The 4,796-nt window shown below is 36.2% G+C and overlaps 1 pseudogene; it reads right to left on the bottom strand.

Moving 5' to 3' along the window:
- Positions 1-3,355: 3,355 nt before the first annotated feature.
- On the bottom strand, positions 3,356-4,666 carry LOC103084136 (elongation factor Tu GTP-binding domain-containing protein 1 pseudogene; annotated as a pseudogene).
- Between the last annotated feature and the right edge of the window lie 130 nt (positions 4,667-4,796).

Genomic DNA, 4,796 nt, shown 5'->3' with positions numbered 1-4,796 from the left:
AGACTATCAGAATAACTCCTCATTTTCATTTCTATCATAATAGCATATCATAATAACAGGGGTGGTATCCAATAGGAATAAGAGATTTTCATGACTATATACTTCTTCTTTTTTCCAGAACTTCTCTCCAAGGTTTTTTTCTTTAACGAACATACACAGGAGGAATTCTGATGCATAAATGTGGCAGGAATCAGATCATTAGGGTGTGCTGTTAGGAGGTGTGTGTGTGTGTGTGTGTGTGTGTGTGTGTGTGTGTGTGTGAGGTGATGGAGAGGTGGGAATCGCCTTTTTACAGTAAAAAAGACTGGCATATAAAATAACTAAAATAAAATTTTCATTAGGATTTAATTGATGTTTTGTTTCATTTATGCAGATTTTTATACTCGTGCTTATTTTATAAACTTAATAATATCATGTGTATTTACACATTTGGGTATCTTGCTGTTACGGTAAGTCTTTCATAATTAAAAAGTTCTTATTGGGCTTCCCTGGTGGTGCAGTAGTTGAGAGTCCGCCTGCCGACGCAGGGGACGTGGGTTCGTGCCCCCGTCTGGGAGGATCCCACATGCCGCGGAGCGGCTGGGCCCAGGAGCCATGGCCGCTGAGCCTGCGTGTCCGGAGCCTGTGCTCTGCAATGGGAGAGGACACAACAGTGAGAGGCCCGTGTAACAACAACAAAAAACAAAACAACAACAACAACAAAAAGTTCTTACTGTGCCTGTATTTATCAGCCTACCCACTTGTGAGTTTTAATTTTTATAATACTGGAAACAAGCTAACCAAGCAAATGAAAATTGTGTGAAAATGGGCTATGAGTAAATAATCTATAAATAAAGGCTTTATTCAAGAATAAAATGTTATGATCACTTATGTTCCTTTCTAGTTATTGGTAATCTCTTGATAGCTGAAATCACCAATTATGGGACTATGTGTAGAGTAGGGTGGTATGATATAGTTTAAAATATTGGTTAGATGGTACCCTTTTTCAATAGTGAGACAGAGGTGTGGACTTCAATAATTGAATGCTACTTGTCAAAATACACTAATAACTCTTGTTGACCTAAACAAATACTATTTACCATCAGTTAAAATTTATACTTAATATTTACATTTATTGCACTGTTGACCTTCCTAAAATTAAATGATTTACTTAATACTGTATTGATTAAGATCTATAAAATTAGTATACATCTCTTCATATGGAAAGAGTCCAATGAATATCTTGTCAAACTGAATAATGAATAAGACCCATGTGTATTCATACTCGGATACATGTTTTATTATCATGTCCCCCCAAATATTTGAGGTTTCTCCATCACCCTTAGACTCTTTCATAGAATTAAGCTTCAAATATTTTCTTTCTCTCTCTAGAATTTTCCCTTATTTCCCTGCACCAACATGTCTCTCAACTCTTTGTAATAGCTTTAGAAATACACTTTTGTAGGCTACTCACAGGGAGTAGGCTTTTATAAACAAAAGGCAGACCACCTCTTATATATCTTCCCTCAGAGAAAGAACACTAGGCTAACAAATTGCTTGAAGTGATGACACAAAACAAAGTATTGATAGATTTTCAAAAAATGATTTTCAAATATTCTGTCCCACTCGAAACTTGATCAACATTTTTTATCACGTGCAACTAGCTTTCCCCTTTTATAACTTCTCAAGTATTATTTCTAATAAATAGTTTAAAAAAAACTGTGCAAAATTGGACATTATTCATAAAACATTACATTAGAATGAAATTAGTTTAGGACTGGTATTCAGAAACTCTGATGCTTAAAATTTAACTGAATACAATAGTCTTAATTTCAAATTCAATATATGTCACTAAAAACTATCTACCTATTTATCTATCTATCTATCATCACGTATCAAGCTTAACCATGGTTTTTGCTGAATAGTACACTTTGTATAAATCAGATAATCAAATCTTACCTTTGAGTAGATAGCTTTGAATTCAATGAATTTTCTGAAAAAAATAACTGACCAGAGTAAATGATGTATTCAAGTACAGGGCTATTACTTATCCTCTAGGTGACTAATTTAAGAAAGCAAGCTATGTGGATTAGAGATATAATTTTTTTGTATTTGCATTGAGGGTGCTTGTTTGAAGAGAAAAAACATTTATTGATAAGATAAATATTACTCCAGTCACTTCTAAAAAATGTGAAACATTTTCCTTTGCCAATAAATATTTCTTGAGAAGGAGGAAGAAAAATTTTTGGAGACTCTTGTTGCTTCCATTACCATGTTTTCTGTTCAACATAAAGACAGAGTTAAATCGTATTTAGTCTCCTCCTATCCATTTCTAAAATAATATAGGGAAATGATATCAGGTATGACATTGCCACCTCTGAAATATCTAGGGCACCAGGAGGAAGCAGAAGTATTAATTGAGTCTCTTTCCATATATGCTTCTATTGTATTACTTCCTTTAAAGGAATAGAGCCTTTCTTTTAGTATATAAACAATTTTAAGTCACGTACATATTTAGAGTTTTTGCAGTGCCTTGAAAGTAATACAGCTCTATTAGAAGGAACATAGCTATTGAAGAATGTTATAAATATAGCAGCTAGTATATTGAGGAGTCTCAAAACAGAGGGGTATAAATGACATTTTTGTAAATTCACTGAATTTAATCAGGCCTGTCAAATCTCCATGTTTATCTCTGCTATATCTTGAGCAGATACCAAAATTCTCTGGTGACTTAGAAGTTTTAAAGATCAATCAAGTTAAGGATTAATTGATTTTAATTTTTCTCCTCCTTCAAGTATAGAGCCCAATTCATGTTTTTTTCTGGGACTGTAAATGGTGGGAATAAAAAAGGAAGTTTATGGTTAGCTTTAATTCACTTTTTCCACTTTTCCTTTTTTGAGGCTAGATTTTTCAAAATTATTGAGGAGATTGAAAAAAGCTGGGAAAGGAAGCATCTTTTTACCTAACTGGCACTTGCTTTATTCTACTTTGCTGTTTTTGACACTCTGGTTGGCACTGATTGGCCATTCATGTCCTCTATTTGGCATAGTCCAAGGACTTGTTCTTTCAAAGGATTTATGTGTGAGTTCTTTGGAGGACCCGGGGAAGATTCTACATATGTAGACTTAGTTTCACCTAGTCCTTTTATAGCAATCCCCTTACCTCCTGCCACCCATGGATCCACAGTTCATGCTCTTTGTGTTCATTATCTGTAGACAATCCTCTTGGGAGAAATAACAGCAGCTCAAGCTCTATTCATTTCTGGGGTGTCCACTTGCCCTATGAAAAACTCACTCCTTCTGTCCTGGAAACACAAAGTGGAATGGTGGCTTTCCTGTCGTTTTTCCTATCGTTTTTATCCTTGCTCTATATCTCTTCAATTCTCTTCTCTATTGCTCAGAGATGGGCAGGAGAATTTTGGCATTTTTAAAAGGTACTTATATGGATGAACTTTATTGAAAGTGAATGCAGAGATATTGCAGCATGCAATATCTTCCCAATATGAAATGCTGGGTGATTCTTTTAAATTTATTATGAAGAAAATAATCTGCTTATAGTAGTAGTTATTTATTTTTGTTGAGGGTTCTCTGCTTTTCTGCCTGCTCCATGATCTTTTCTTCCATATAAAGATGTGCTCTTCTATTTCCTGAATTAAGATCTGGACACAGGGATCAGCTTGGTTCAACAGCTTAATTTATATGACAGACTGACATTTCACTTGGGTGTTTTAGTCCAAGAGCAACCTTCACAATAAGGGTGCTTCAAAGTTGAGTGATATAAATGGCGGGCAGGATGACAAGTTGCACAGTGCTGAAGACTTCAGCACAAAGTCTTGTTGGCATTCTATTAGCACATTTCCTAGATGTACCTCCTCTAGGTCTCCCAGCTCCCTTCCTAGCAGAAGATACAGGTTCTCCAGACTACAGCATGCCATGTGGGGAACTTGGGAAAGGTCATCGACTGGAGTTGAGAAGCCTAAAGATACACACTACAGAAGCTCAACAGAACTGTATTTGGGCCCCAAGACAAAATTTCCTTTCCCCTTTGAGCCATGCCACTGAATACTCGAGCAAATGCAATAAAAGACCTTTAGTTGTTTCTTTCCTGGACCACAGGTTTAGAGGTCATACTCTCCACCTGCTGCTCATCATCTTTTGACTCTTCTACATTTGGACTTGTTTCAAGAGCACACCCATACTGGATGGGCTCCAAGGGTGCCTGCCCCTGTGCTGTTACAAGCTTCTTCATGTGCCTTAGCTTTGCAAGCTCACGCCTCTGAGCGATTTCTTTTTGAATGGACAGTCTTGGATTATTCTAAGGCAAAGCGTTAGCATCAATTACAAACATTCTGGAAACAAAGCAGATAATAACTAGAGCAGTATCTTCATTTCCATATTTCAAAACAGCTGCTTTAGTGCCTGGGTTTTGGTGAAAGAGGGTTAAGCTGTGTACATCATCTTGTTTTCTTTTCTCTCTCAGCTGTAATATCCAGGGGACTAGGAAGTTTCTCAAACACTGTAACAAGAACAGCCAGGGATATGGGTAGTCACTGACTGCAGATGGCATTAATTTGAACTTAAGGATCTGAATGTCATGCCACATGAGCTCCAATTTTTAATCCTAAAGAAGTCACCATTTCATCAACTTCTTCTTTGTCATTTTTCAAGACAGCATCACACAAATTCCATATATTTTACAGAGTCAAGTCTTCACGTAAAGGTTTCCTTTACTTTTAGAAACGTTTTAGAAAAATTTCGTCCCTTTGGCCTAAAATCCAGGTGACAAACTTTCAACCTCTCTTTTTAGAAAACACACAT

This window comes from Lipotes vexillifer, unplaced genomic scaffold (genome assembly GCF_000442215.2).
Source record: "Lipotes vexillifer unplaced genomic scaffold, Lipotes_vexillifer_v1.1 scaffold1337, whole genome shotgun sequence".
Taxonomy (NCBI): Eukaryota; Metazoa; Chordata; class Mammalia; order Artiodactyla; family Lipotidae; genus Lipotes; species Lipotes vexillifer.
This window is presented reverse-complemented; position numbering and strand designations above follow the sequence as displayed.